Source organism: Xyrauchen texanus, chromosome 12 (assembly GCF_025860055.1).
Source record: "Xyrauchen texanus isolate HMW12.3.18 chromosome 12, RBS_HiC_50CHRs, whole genome shotgun sequence".
Taxonomy (NCBI): Eukaryota; Metazoa; Chordata; class Actinopteri; order Cypriniformes; family Catostomidae; genus Xyrauchen; species Xyrauchen texanus.
Window position 1 is genome coordinate 28,965,629 of NC_068287.1, and position 16,019 is coordinate 28,981,647.

At 41.5% G+C, this 16,019-nt stretch overlaps 1 protein-coding gene across 1 annotated transcript in view; it reads left to right on the forward strand.

Annotated features, from left to right (window-relative positions):
* Nucleotides 1-1,369: 1,369 nt before the first annotated feature.
* The window catches only part of syt3 (synaptotagmin III), a 74,747-nt gene continuing 60,097 nt past the window's right edge, over nt 1,370-16,019 (forward strand). The window contains exon 1 of the mRNA XM_052139561.1: nt 1,370-1,527. The gene's annotated coding sequence lies outside the window, so the exon portion shown is untranslated. The remainder of the gene's footprint in view (nt 1,528-16,019) is intronic.

Here is a 16,019-nt window from a genome sequence, read left to right on the forward strand (position 1 = left end):
AAAAAGTTATTTTTACTTGCCCCTCCTTTTCTTAAAAAATAGCAAAAATCTGGGTTAGGTACAGTGAGGCAGTGAGGGGCCAATCTGTGACGTACACGTGAAAATACTCAAAGTATAGCCACAATGCATAAACAATATGCATATTAACATTAGTTTAGTGTGATAAAATCACTTTCTAACATTTTCTATGTAAAGTTATTTCCAGTGACAAAACATTAAGACTTAAACAACTTTACATCTCAAATTATACATGGCTACATTTGCACAGTCAGTATTTGGGATTGATAACCTAATTTACTTAAAGGTGAGTCTTGAATATTTCTGATCATACAACAACTTAAAGTAGCGGCTTGAATACTATCTGTATCAACAAACAATCAAGTCACTACCGTACTCTGACAGCTGTAACCATATTGACAGTGACTAACATACAAGATGGTGACGTCCATAACACTGGCATGTCTTATCACAATTGATGCCTCATTATTCAATAAACAAGTCCAAATGAGGCGTGAGTTCATTCATCAGATTGTAATTAACCAACAGCGGCTTTGAATGCTTTTTACCGGGTTAAGAGCGAAGCATTTGTCAGGCTGCTCGCCGCTTCGGTTGAAGACAGCGATTGGGTCTTCAGATGGCACGCAGCTCATATCTCCGTCTCTGTGAGTTAACAAAACCCCTCATGATTAACACCAGGCATGCGCGGGTGCAACGTGAAGCATTTACGTGTTCCATTGATCATGGTAGCTATAAATACTGTAGGCTACTTGTTTATTTTGATTATTTGGGGGAAGAGAGTCTCTTCCTTTTCTTATTGTGTAAATCAATATTATGCCACAAATGGTGTAGCTATATTGAGTTTAACTTGTAGCTATTGGCCCCGGAATATTCCTTTAAACTGTTAAAACGCGTTTTTGTTCGTGGCGCTGCGTCCTGCTTTTAGCGCATGTACGTTTTCGGTGTGAACGGGCCCTTGTGCTGTAAACTATTACATCTTACTGCTGCCCCTGGCTGTAAATAGTGTATGTTAATACGTAATCCTATCTGAAATACTTACATAGGTGCCGCTGCTGTAGATATCGAGTCACTATAGGAGATAATCCTGTCAGCCGAATTTATATAGCTAATATAAAGCTATATACTCTGCATTTCTCTGAGCATCATCGTTTGGCGCTTACCGTGTGACGGGCCGACCGACGGTACACACACCAATCCCTGGTAAGCTCGCCCGACCCATCCTTAGCTCGTTCTCTCTCTCTCTCTCTCTCTCTCTCTCTCTCTCTCTCTCTCTCTCTCTCTCTCTCTCTCTCTCTCTCTCCATACATCAGTATGTGTTTAGCGCTGCACGTTTAGTATTCCGTGCACAAGGCAAAGGAGAGAGAAGAGAGGGAGGGCAGAGAGTGAAATAGAGAGAAAAAACGAGGCTGTGAAGACAGGCGAAAACACAGACAGAGAGGAGAAAGAGGGGAGCGGAGAGGCACCTCCTCTGTCCCTCTAGGTCTACCCTCTGGCAACCGTCTGTCCCAGGTGCGGTATTCCAGCCTTTATCTTTCTTGGGGTTTGCGGGGCAGATGTTATGATGTTGCGGTTATAACGCGTCGCATGATAAAAATGTATGTAGCATGTTTATATTGGATGTATATTGAGCTCGAAAGAGAGAGAGAGAGAGAGTGTAGCTTACATATGATGGAGTCAATCGTTCTCTTTGAGGTCCTTTAAGGCTTTAAAAACATATTGACTCTACCGATTGTTGTGTTCAGGTTATCCATAATACAGTATATCTATTTGTGTGTGCGCTTATGTGTTGTGAAGGTTTGCACGTCTATTCGGTATCGTCGTGCAAAAGCCTCCAGTTGTTTCAAAAATCTAAATTTTTGTTCTGCAAAATCATGCTCAGGATCGTGACTGTGTATTTTCATTTATACACATCTTTATGAGTGTTTATATGCAACAATGTATAGAACCCAAGGAGCTTCTGGCACTGAGAGACTGTCACTTATGCAATTCTGTTCTTAACTTACCTATTTTCTGCTGTACATGCACAATCTGCACATGCATATGTAATTCAAGAGGAAAGGATCTGAAATGTATATTTAAAGCTGCTTCTCTCCTCTTCAAGCACTTATTGGTGTTCCTTACCCTACAAACCCCACCCCTACCAACAGTCTTCAAAGGCAGGCTTACACAGGCTTCTATCAGACACAGGACCATAATTATGCAAATATTAATACATCCATTTGGAACCGTCACTGGAATCCTCTTCGTCGCTGCACAGACATGCATATAAAGGCATTCGTAAAAGCCATTTGAGGGGGCGATTAATTCCCCTCCATGACGTGACTGAGCGGCCAATGACGTTGGCTGGCTGTTGGGCTGTGGAGAGCTTCCCTCTACACTCTCTATCTGTGTGGGAGATGGATCTAAGGCCTGGCACAGTGCTTCTCCAGTATCCTAGGGTTCTTCATACTGCTGTCACTCAGTCTTTCTCTGGCTGTGTGTTCTTATGTGATGTTATAGATAATTTAAATACTCTGAGGGCCTGGACGGCAAAGAGAGGGTGAGGGAGTGAGAGGCAGAGAATGGGAGTAGATAACTTGCAGCAGACCGGCACTGTAATAGCCATGTGCATGTCCTTGTTTTTACACTTTCCAGGTGCTTACTGCCATAGAAACCCAGTATGTGTGCACATGAAAAGGTTTGGCTGTTTATCTGCAGTTTATAAATGTTGCATGGCGAAGCCAGATATGCATTACTAAACTCCTTTCAGACACTCATAAGCAATATTACCTCTCACGCTACGCTAAGACCCAAGTATAATTTTTACTGGTATACAGTATGTAATACCACTCCTGTTTTTGACTGGCATTGGAGGTCTGGTTGTGTAAATGAGAGTAGCCCTTGGCAGTGCAGTTATGGTGTGTGTTTAGTGGCCAGTGAAAGCACTGAAATTAGGAAAGACAGGAAGAGTGTCCAGGTACGAAAGGCATCATGGCAGATATGAGCTAGACAAGGAGATGACGTAGTGATGTGGATGAGTTTTGGTAAGCAAAGGTTGTGACCGTGCTTCCTCCTCCAGTGCATGAAATCTGTGATTTAAAGGGTTAGTTCACCCAAACATGAAAATGATGTCACACTCACCCTCACGTTTTTGTGAACCTGTATGACTTTCTTCCGTGGAACCCAAAAGTAGATTTTAGGCAGCCTCAGTCTTCTTTCAATTTCACTCATAGGAATATGATGAAGTGAAAGTGAGTGGTGAATGAGACTAAGATTCTGCCTAATGTCGTCTTGTGTGTTCCACGGAAGAAAGTCAAACGGGGTTGGAGTGATGTGAGGTTGAGTAAATTATGATAGTTCATGCAAAAATGAAAATTCTATCCCTTTAAGGGAGTAGAATAGCACCAGATGTTAAAATAAAGGAAGGGCTGGAGAAGAAAGAGAGTGATGGTATTGCGATGAGGAGAAATTGCGAGGAGAAATCATTCTTCTAAAATAGCATTGTTATTATGTATTTATTCATTCCCACTTTGCAGGATGTATCAACCAGGGACTAAAAACGGTTCAAGGAACAAAAATGAAAAACGAAAATGAACGAAATTTTTAGCAGAAAGTAGCCGAAAATCAGAACAAAGTGATTTGCAATTGTTCTGTGGTAAAAATGTGAAAGTTTTAAAATGCTGGTAACCGCATTTTGTTTTGATACGTTTTTCATGAGTTTAGAGTTTATCACAGTAAATTTGTAGAACTTCACCACTTCATGCAGTCCGAAAAAATGAAACACGTGCTTGATCCTGAAGGAAACTGCTGCATCACACATTTCTTTGCCTAATTGCCCATTGTGGATGTCACATTCTGTGAATGAAAACCTTTTTAACAACTGCAATATAGTGTAATGTAGTATAGTATATATTCTACATATTCATACATGGCTAATCCAGATACAAGGAAAACATTATTAGGGATAAAAGGTACTTTTCTCTGTTGTTTCCAAGTCTTCACTGAATTATTGTTAGATATGATGCATTCATACAGATTTGATTCTACCAGGCTTTGACTCAGAAGCCGATCTGTAAATAAAAATATACTTAACTGTTAATTAACTGCATGTTATGATTTCTATGCCGATAAATCCACCACACAGGGGAAATAAATAGCTTATTTTAGCTTAATTTGGTGAGGCAAGTGGCTTATTTTGGGCTTGTTTTTCCAGACCAGGTTGCTTGTTTCTGCTGCGATATCTGACAATACTGCAATTTGTATTTCACCCACCACTTACCACAGAGTATTGTCATTTTTAAAAGAACATTTTTCTTTCGTTCTTTTATTTCATTCTAGCTGGTAATCTAACCTTTTGGAAAGGAGGCTGTGGAACTTCTGAACCAGAATGAAAAAATATACTTTTTGCTCAGAATGAACCGAAATGAAAAACATTTCATTTTTAGTCCCTGGTATCAACATACACTTGCCTTTGAAGCCAAATGGGTAAAGAAAATGACTGTTATCATCCATCAGGTTTAAAAAAAATAAAAAAAAATCTCTTACCGAAAACAAAAGCAGATTAGTCTCCCGATGACTTTGCAGATTAGACCACTGGCATGGAGGTAAAACAGAATGTGAAAAAGGAGAGAAAGAAAACCACAATGGCTTCATTAAGACATTACTCAAATATCCTATTGGATATACTTAATGGATTTACATCCCTTGTCAATAGAAGTGTTCAAATTCATAGCCTCAGTAGAAAAGAAAAGGATTAGCCGTCATTTTTCTTTTACAATTAGTCTCAGTCACATCTATCAATTTCAGGGGAATACGGGATATTGTGAGACAGGTTTTCTTGAACAAAGAAAGAAGACAGTGCAACTTCAAAAGAAGGCAGGCAACTGTGGAAACTACAGAAGCTAGGTACATGCGTAATGGGAACACCCCATGTTTGCCTAAAAACGTGTTTGAAATACTTAAAATATCCTAATGGCTCTCCAAGCTGCTTAAACGCCCTGTGGTATAAGCTGTAATAATTAATTTTTTACAGATGAAATCAATTAACATTCTATTGAAAATGTACCACTGTACAGCAATATAAATGTGTTTGATTATACTGTATATTTGAACACTAGATGTGAAACTTGAAAAATGTTCCAAAGAGCAACAATGATGAAGCAGACAGCTGCAGAAAAAGAGGAATTTTATTGCAAATTAAGCTATAAAGTTTTATCTGTTGGCATCCTCATTAAAATGTACTAAAATGTGTGAGGTTGGTGTGTTTGTAAATAATAACTGAGAGTCTTAACAATCTTAAAGGGATATTTAATTGAAAGATGACAATTCTGTCATCTTTACTCACCCTCATGTCATTCCAAACACATATGACATTCTTTCTTGTGTGGAACACCAAGAAGATATTTAGCACTATATTTCATACAACAAGAGTAGATTTAGACCAGAGACAGCCGTGGTGACTATTCAATTTCATTGTATGGAAAAAAGCAGCTTGGACATTCTCTTAGATAACTCATTTTGTTTCATGCAAGAAAAAGTGATACGAGTTTCAAATGACATGAGGGTCATCCTTGGAAGTTTATTACAGAATTTTTGTTATTGAAGACCCTACAGTCAATCCCTACATCCAGACATCTGCAAAGTGATCAGCCTAAATAGGGTAGTTGAACATTTCCTGTGGCACAATAACTAATTGCATCATTCTTCATCGACTTGAATAATTTCACCTCTGGGTCCAGGGCAGAACCTCAGACCCCTCTGCTCTCTGCTGTAGGAATGCACCAATTTCACTTTTTCTCTCCCAATCTGATTCCAATGCGGAATCAGAGTACTTCAACTCTCAGTATTGGCCGATACAATCCAGATCCCAATCTGATACCAGTGTTGTTTTTTCTGAATAAGTTAAGAATATCTTTACCTCACTGTATGGAACTGATTGGAGGTACTTGTTTTATGTGTAAAGAAACACAAACCTCAAACTACACATGATTTCAATATAAACATGTAGCGTATTTAGAAAAACATTTTTGTTAACTTGTCTACTGGATAATGCAGCAGCAAAATAAACTGTAATTCCAGTGAATTGCAAGTCTTCAGGAGAAAAGAAGCCAGTTCACTTTGCAAATTTGTTTTTTCAACCTGTATCTGGACTTCAGATCTCCTTTTTTGTTTACTTCGTTGTAATAGGATATGTTCACTTTTCATTCACTAAAGTGTTTTTGGAACACAGTCACCTAAATATTGTTGTAATTTGTAAACAAAAAATAATGATATTTATTAACTTTTAGAATTTTATTATAAAATATTAATATATACTCATTGAGCACTTTATTATGAACACTATGGTCCTAAAAAAGTGCCGGACGTGGTCTTCTGCTGTTGTAGCCCATCCACCTCAAGGTTCAATCTGTTGTGCATTCTGAGATGCTATTCTGCTTACTTCAATTGTACAGAGTGGTTATCTGAGTTACCGCAGCCTTTCTGTCAACTCAAACCAGTCTGGACATTCTCCTTTGACCTCTCTTATCAACAAGGTATTTCTGTCCACCGCACTGTCACTCACTGGATATTTTTTGTTTTTGTCACCATTCTGAGTAAACTCTAGAGACTGTTGTGTGTGAAAATCCCTGGAGATCAGCAGGTACAGAAATACTCAAACCAGCCCGTCTGGCACCAACAATCATGCCAAAGTCGAAATCACCGAGATCACATTTTTCCCTATTCTGATGGTTGATGAGAATTTTATTTGAAGCTCCTGACATATCTGCATGATTTTATGCATTGCTCTGCTGCCACACGATTGGCTGATTCACTGACGTGCACATAACGGGGGCTACAACGGGGGCCACTTTTGTTCACAAATCTAAAGGTGCCATTCACAAATGTAAAGGTGCCCTTTTAAGCTGAGCTGCCTTTAAGAAATCAAGAGGTGCCCTAAGAAATTACTTTCCATGGCTCGGTGAACGTTGCTGGGATGCAGTTGTTAGTGGAGAGACAACATGGGACACCATGAGAGTTACAGTCGGTGAGTTGTCAACGCTAACTTATCTTGCTGTTTACATTCAATATAAACTTGATATACTAGAAAACTAGGTAACATAATACCTCAGCTTGAGCTTCCCTCTTGCTTGTGAATGTGTGACATTGGCACCACAGCAGCATATTAAGGGCAGGTTTTTGGGCAACACTACGGATTTATTGGCCCGATGGTGGGAACACAGATCAATTTTGATCTTGTAGCTTGAGGTCTTAGGCTATTAGTCCCGGCTGGCCAGTTGATAGCCCTGGGTCATACTGACTCGATAGTGTAAAAGCTGCTAGTAAGTGTATTCAGTCGTGCTCTTTAAAACCTTTGGGCTTTTGATTTTTTGGCAGAAAGTCCCATCCCCAGACTGATGCCATTGTTTGAGCCAAAATGGGCATGTCAGGCTGGATACTCAAACAAACAGAGCAATATTTTGATTATTTTTTATTTTTTTCAATTTTTTTAAGAAATTGACCTACAGATGGCCTACTTATAGTTGTCATTACATATTACATTTTACATTTACATTACATTTATGCATTTGGCAGATGCTTTTAACCAAAGCGACTTACAGAGCCCTTATTACAAGTATGCCCCTGGAGCAACCTGGAGTTAAGTGCCTTGCTCAAGGACACAATGGTGGTGGCTTCTGATTACCAGATTACCAGTTATGATTAAGCTTGTAAAGGAGAAAGGATTTTAACAGTGAAAATAGGGATGTCCTGTTACTGATACTGGTATCGGAATCGGATCCGATACCGCACTCATGTACTTGTACTTGTGCTCGTAAAAATGCTCCGGTACCAAAATCCGATACCATCTGATGTATGAATGTCATTACGTAAACAATCTACACACAAATTAACTTGTGAATGTGTGGAACCGGTGTTGTGCAGACATAAAGACACAAAGTGCTCATACCTTTTAGAGATCCTTGGCTCATACACAGAAAATGCCATCATGAGCATTGCATACTCTTTTGAAGCAGATGACTGAGCAGAATGATAATTCCATTTTAGCACAAGGCACATAAAGACTACATATTTATTTAATTAATTAGCAGCCTTTTGCTGTTTAATAATCACTTTGAATCACGTAGCAACTGGCTTACCTGGAGTGGGAAGCTACCGTAATAGTGTCAGCGCTCCTTGGTCATAAAACAGAAACACTTCCAATTAAAAGCTCCACCAAAATAAAAGCTCAATTTAATTAAGGGAAAAATAGTTCACTACAGTATAGTTATGTAATATTCAAATAATAATAATTCTAATACTACAAATAATAATAATTATAAGTCAATAGTAATTATTTATTATATTTAAGCAATATCTCAATAGATATATTTAAGCAATATATCTTAATGCTCTGCTATTATCACAGTCAGGCTGAACAGTCCCTCCAGTCTGTCTGTCTTGTCGTGTGTTGGTATTTGTGTCTGTGTTTCCCTCTCTCTCCCTTCTTGTGTTTTGCAGGTGCCACTTGGTAAGCTCTGAAGGTAAGCTCTGTTGCCAGGATGACTGATTGTTTCTCCACCCATCTCGTCAACAGCGGCACCTTCCACCAATTACCAGCTCCTAGATATTCTCCACTTTTTTGTTCTGTCTTTTTTGGATTGTTTTGCTGTGTTGCAACTCTGTTAGCGTGTTCCTTGTCTCCAGTTTCAGTCGGTCTAGTTTCTGTTTGTTTGTTTGTTTTTTTTTGGTTGTTTATTCCTCTCCCTCATGAGAGTTTTGATTTTTATATTATTTTTTTATTTTTTATAAAAGCCCTATTCTGCCTTCCTGCATTTGGTCCTTCTCTCAGCAACATGTACCGTGACAGAACAATCCAACCAATTCTTGACCCAGCAGAGGCAAGAATGGGCATTTTTCTTTTCCCATCTCCCAACCCCCTGGTTCCATCAGTGTGAGAGTGTTTAGTGCAGCTCACCCAGCTTTTTTCTCTCAATCAAGAGAAGGCTGAAATGAGGGTATTTGCCAGTGATTTCAGCTTGGGGGCTAGACTCATGGACATTTTTAATGTATGAAGGATTTTTGTTTGTCTGGGAAAGGAGAAATTGGGAGCCGGATCCACATTCAACTAAACTTTATCAGACAGAACATCAAACTGAAAACACAGCAACATAAACACGCACGCAGAGCAGCCGCATGTGTGTGTGTGTCTCTCTCTCTCTTGCATCCCCTGCTCTTCCTTTATCTCTCTCCCGCTGATTAGGCAACTCAGTGCCAGGTGTGCATCCTCACAGCCTGGCCACACCCTCTTCTTCGTCACACTCCTCCACTGCCCGATTCAGGCCGGGGCACCATCCAGACTGGCTTACACCTCCCACCATCTCTGGAGGGGAGACGCTGACCTTCCAGCCATTCCGCCACCCGACGGTCCTCCCCGCCTCCTGAGAATCTGAGAGAGATGAGGGGAGTGAGAGGGGAAAAAGAAAGAGATAGCGGGAGAGACAGAGAGGGAGAGAGGAGAGAGAGAGAGCGAGCGAGAAAAGAAAACATAATATTTCGGCTCCCACGGGCACGTCTCCCACCCAGTCCTCAGCTGCTCCTCCGCCCCCTGGCAGACGGCAGTGGTTTCTCCGCCTCCTGGCAGACGGCAGCGGCTCCTCCACCCCCGGCATACGTCAGTGGCTCCTCCTCCCTCTGGTGGACGCAAGCAGGCTCCTCCACACCCTGGCAGATTGCAGTGGTGAGTTCTCCCGGACAGTGTGCTCTTCCTCTTTTCCCGGGTTTCGGATCAGTGTGAACCACTGTTTGTCTGGGAAAGGAGGAAGTGGGAGCCGGATCCACATTCAACAAACTTTCATCAGACAGAACATCAAACTGAAAACACAGCAACATAAACACACACACACGCAGTTTGGCCATGTGTCTCTCTCTCTCTCACACACACTGACGTCCCTGGCTCTTCCTTTATCTCTCTGGCCTGGCCACACCTCCTCCTCATTACATTCTGCCTTGAGTATCCCCTTGGCTCCTGGGAGATGGGAAGTCTGGGAAGTTTGTTGTTTGGGGGTTTCGTGAGCTATCTGTCCCATAGGGTTAATTTGAACATGCCTGACTATGGAAAGCCTCCCAAGAGTGACCAATCCAGCACACCCCCATCCAGTCAATCACCCAGATCTCTAATGACTCTGAAGCAGAGGAGAAGGAAGAATGGTTCAGCTGCAGCCCCCCCTTGTTGAGCTTGTTCCTGACCATCAGGAGGGTGGACTGAGCAAAAGACTGGTAGCTGTTGTCTGACAGGTGCTGGTTACTAGGAGGTGGCAGCCGTTCCCACAGCAGTGCTTCTGGCCATCTGGAAGAGGAGGAGGAGGAGGAGGAGGAGGAGGAGAAGGGCCCCTGCTCCCCAGTTGCTGCCAGCACTCCTGGCCATGGAGGGCAGTTGCTGCCAGTGCTCCCGGCCATGGAGGCCATATCCCGGTCGCTGCCAGTGTTCCCAGCCATGGAGGCCATTTCAAAGTCACGGCCAGCGCTCCAGGCCAAGGAGACTGTTCCTCAGTCACTGCCAGCACTCCTGGCCATGGAGGCAAGTTGCTGCCAGTGCTCCCGACCATGAAGGCCATTCCCCAGTCGCTGCCGGTGTTCCTGGCCATGGAGGCCATTCCCCAGTCGCTGCCAGCGTACCCAGCCATGAAGGCCGTTCCCCAGTCATTGCCAGTGCTCCTGGCCATGGAGGCCATTCCCCAGTCATTGCCAGCACTCCTGGCCATAGAGGCCAGTTGCTGCCAATGCTCCTGTCCACTGAGGCCATTCCCCGGTGCTGCCAGTGCTCCCTGCCATGGAGGCCATTCCCCAGTCGCTGCCTGCTATCCTGGCCAAGGAGGTCGTTCCCCAGTCGCTGCCTGCTATCCTGGCCAAGGAGGTCATTCTCCAGTCGCTGCCAGTGCTCATGGCCACAGAGGCCATTTCCCAGTCACTGCCAGTGCGTCCGACCACGGCGGTCGCTGCACATTCTGTCCATTTCCCCATGGTCATCAAGTCTCTTCAGTTCCCTGAGGCTGTCTACGAGCCTGTCCTGTTCCCATTGGCCATTGAGTCTGTTCATTTCCTTGACGCTGTTGACAAGTCTGTCCAGTCCCCTGTGACCGCCGACAATCCTGTCCAGCCCTCGGTGACATTCGAGCCAGTTCAGTTCCCTATGACTGTCAACTATACTGTCCAGTTCCTAACTGCCGTTTACCAGCCCTTTGCTCAGTCGAGTGGCCAGCAACCATAAGACACCAGCTACCAGTCTGTTTCCCAGGCCCGTAGCCAGCAACTAGCTCATGTAGGCAGCCAACAACCAGCCAAAGTTAGCTACAGTCTGTTCTTCAGCTCTTAACCTGCACCCATCTGACATCAGCGACCAGTGTTTTGCTCAGTCCTGTGGCCAGTGCCTGTCAGACACAAACCACCAGTCTGTTGCTGAGCCCAGTAACCATTACCTGCCAGACACCAGTTACCAATCTGTTGCTCAGTCTGTTCAGTGCCCAGCGTCCACCCACTTCACTGTCCTGCGGCCATGTGTGACCTCATCCTCTGTCCTGTGGTCATATCTGACCTCACCCTCTGTCCTTTGGCCATGTCTGACCTTACCCTCTGCCCAGACTTACTGTCACAGACTGGGCTAGATAGTCCCTCCTGTCTGTCTGTCTGTCTGTCTGTCTGTCTTGTCATGTGTTAGTGTTTGTGTTTCCCTCTCCCTCCCTCCCTCTGTGTGTTTTGCAGGTGCCATGTGGAGAACGTTAACTCTGTTGCCAGGATGACTGATTGTTTTTCCACCCAGCTCATCACCAGTGGCACCTGCCTCCAATTACCAGCTTCTATATATTCTCTCCTTTTGTTGTTCAGTCTTTTTTTTTGATGGTTTTGCTGTGTTGCCACTCTGTTAGTGTGTTCTGGTCTGTTCCCTGTTCCCTGTTTCCTGTCTCCAGTTTCGGTCGGTCTACTTTCTGTTTTGTTCTCGGTTGTATCTCTTTCTTGTTAGAGTTTTGATTTTGAGTTTTGTAAAAGCCCTATTCTGCCTTCCTGCGTTTGGGTCCTTCTCTCAGCACCACATACCGTGACAGTTATGTAGCACTTTATTTGACAAAAATAACTCTAATGTTGGATTTTGGATTGTGCTGTAAGGTTTTGTATAAAATCACTTCATTTGATAAAAATAATTCAATATCATGTTAAAAATTAATTGTTATACTTTCATTTGATTAAAGTTACTTAATTTATTTATTTAAATACCATTTTGATAATAAAATGTAAAGAAATTGTTGATATGGAACAGGTATCGGACTAGGTATCGACGAGTACCTAAACGAAAGGTATCAGTACTCGTTCTCAAAAAAAAAAAAAGTATCGCAACATCCTTAATTGAAAAGATTACACACTTCACAATGAAAGGATTATTTGTCATACTAGATGTTACAAATGATTGTTTTGTCTGTGAGGTGATTGTTCATTGACACTATTATCTGATTATATTTATTTTTTATTGAAATGGACAAGTTATATTTCTAAATGGTTTTAATTTGAATTAAAAGTGTCCTTATTGATTTTCTGTCAGTGCAGGGTGCTCATCTGAGAAAAAAATAATCTCTTTGGCTTTGTGTCTATTTTGGGATCACTTATTGTTGTGTGTCTTTATTACATGATTGGACCGTAGCAATTCTGTCCGGCTTGCATCTCGTGATTGGAATGTGACTGGTTGCGGGTTGCTGGGGTCCCTGTTGTGGTGTATTGCTTTTCGTGGAGATATTAAGACCTGGACAGCAGTCAATGGAATGTCTTAGATGGGTTTCATGCTTTGTTGTCCTGAGTGTCCGAGTGTTTCATGTCACTTGCATGGATTTTAATAGCAGCACATTTTTCTATGATGCACATTTCCTGCTGTTTTTCAGACATACAGACCATAATGCCCCAGAGCGTCACTGTACTTTTATTACAGTATATTACTTGTAAATTCCCATCCTCCAGACACTTACAGTAGCATCAAGAAAATGCTTTTTCTCTGTCTGGAATTCAAATCTACAAGCTATATTGTACTACCAGACTATTGCTTTCTCTTTCTTCTCTTCCCTTCCCTTTCTTCTCAAGTCTCATCTTCTCTCTCTCTCTTTCTTTTCTTTCTTTCTTTCTTTCTTTCAGCTCATTCCTCTTTTCATGTTTCATTGCCTTCTCTTTCCCGCTCTCCCTGTCTCCTTTTCTGCTCTCTAACTTCGTTCTGAATCGACCTAGGATTTTTCTGGACAGGGGCACAGTAGTTTGGTGCCAGACGGCCATCTTTTAGATTGAGAGCTAAGTCAAACTCAAAGACAGATTTACAGGGCAAGTGGTGGTGAGAAAATAGGGGGTGGAGGCGAGGCTTTTTCATGGTTAAATCTGAGTCTCATTTTTACAGTGAACTGAAGATCTGAGATGGGCAGATATATGTAATACAATCTGTATGGGTTTCCTTTAGATAAGTGCTTTTGAACTAGGGATGTGCAAAACTACCAATTCTCACAATCGACTAGTCGGTCGGTGGTGGTTTGAATGACTAGTCTGTGTAAATGATAATAATGTATAAATAGGCTACTTTTTGGTCACGTGACCCCAATCAGACATGTTTCAGAGAGATATATGGATGCTAAGCGCATCACTTCAACATGTTAACAATTGGATTTTCAACAAATAAAAAGGATAAATAACTATAAGATCTTATTTAACAAAACCGTGGTGTAGTGGGCTAAAGCACATAACTGTTAATCAGAAGGTTGCTGGTTTGATCCCCATGGCCACCACCATTGTGTCCTTGAGCAAAGCACATAACTCCAGGTCGCTCCAGGGGTAATTGTCCCTGTAATAGGGCACTGTTAGTCGCTTTGAATAAAAGCGTCTGCCAAATGCATAAATGTAAAATGTAAATGTAAAGTAAACAGAGAGCTTGGGAGTCTCATGATAATGCACATTCAAAAGTGCAGAACTACAAGATAGTATTGCATGTTCACATCTAGTTCCCGTCATCGAGCAATTAAACCTTTCTAACTGCAACTATTTATTCAAGCAGTGTCAGAAAGAATCAGCAAATTTCTCCAAAAACATCCAACAGTGATCATCTTGTAATGCATTGTTGATTTGGAGATTCATTTCATTTCATTTCATTTCATTTATTATACAGGAAAATTCAACAGCAACAGTATAGTTACAGTAAAACGGGCCTGGCTCAGTTTAAAAACTGGTTTACAGCAGGTTCCTGTTCTGCAGCAACATAAAACAATAAACAGAATTTCAGCACATTTATACAAGACATTATTATTGACTAGATAGATATAAACAAAACATAAAATACGGAAAAACAAGACTAAAAACAGTACATGAGCAATCAATGTGTACAAGTTTGACTAGTAAGAAGAAACTGTTTATATGACTTTTTGAAATATGTGAAGGACGTTAATGTTCGAATATGATAAGGAATGTCATTCCAAATTTTAATGTAAGTATAGAAAAACGATTTCTGACCATAGTTATTTTTGTACTGAGGAACTGGAATGAGTGCCTGCGAGACTGACCGAGTAAGGCGTAGTGGTCTCGAAGTTTGTGTCGGGAGAAGACCTGTAAGTGCAGGTGAAGAGCTATTTTGAATACGAAAATAAAAAGCAAGAGCATGGCTGTTTACAAAGTTCTGATAAGTCAAAGCATTTGTGCGTGTGAGCGCACTGCAATGATGAGACCATTTTGGGAGATTACTGTGGATCTTAAGTGCTCTGTAATACAGTTGTGCTATAGGTTCCGTAATGTCCTTAGTGGTAAGAGACCAGATTGGAAGATAATATGAGATTAGTGTAAAACAATAAGTGTGATACTATAAAAACAATTTAAATAATTTTATTTTATATTGTTATTGTACAAGAGCCAAAAGAAATGTTATTAAAATATTATCTGTAGGGATGCACCAATGTATCGGCCAATTATTGACCAAATTAAAACCATCGCCTATAACCATCGACATAAACCGACAATATGAACCATACTTTTTCATATCAGAGTTTTCATTCTTATGATCGCATTAGCATGAAATCTCCTATATGGAAAGCTGATGAGATATATATATATATATTTTTTTTTTTTATCTGGTATTTTTCTTTCATTATGACTCTTAAAATTTTGGCCTGCCATTTGTTCAACAGATCCAATCCATGTTCAATGGAAATTATTTATTGTGAGAACAATAAAATAGCTTTTGTACCTCTGTGCACTTTTTTAAAGCATAATTCCTAAGCAAAACAGTGATCTGATGACAAAATTAGGTAAGTGTCAAAATATCGATATCTGCCTATAGTTTTTTGGATCAGGCAAATGTTCATATCGGTGCATCCCTAATTATCTGGAAAACATTTAGCCTTTGTAATAAGTTGACAGCATTGTGCTGTATATGTGTATGTTTTTCTGCCCAATAAATGTACTGTATAAACCTGAAGAGAAGCATTTAGATTAAACTGAAATGGCAATTATGGCAAATTGATTAAATATAGTTTTGTTTTTTACTTTTTTACATTTATTATTGTTATCATAATTTTTGTTCTGAAAAGAAGAACCCCCTTGCGGCCCCGTAGGAGGCCCTGTACCCCAGTGTAAAACAGTTAAAGGATGGGCAATGAGGAGGCGAGAACCGGCTTGTCAATATAAATAATAATTTAATGAAAACTCAAAAACACATAAACAAACACACATGACGGACATGCCCGTAATTCTCTCTCTCTCGAACAATCGTCACCAGCCGCCTTTATCCCTCGCGCGCCTCATCAGGCCGATTGGGGACCGGGCGCGATATTCCGACCGGCATTAATGCCTCCCGGCATTATCTCAGGCCGGGGTGCCACCGGCATGACGTAAACGCCCCCATCCCTGGGGCGGGGTGTATCTCGCGTCCCGCATGGTCATCCCCGCCTTCCTCGCCCTGGGAGGAGACAGGAGGGGAAAAACAACTACAAAATAGGCGAGGGAAAAGGCCAACACGGTGAACGTGCCTCCGTTTTTCT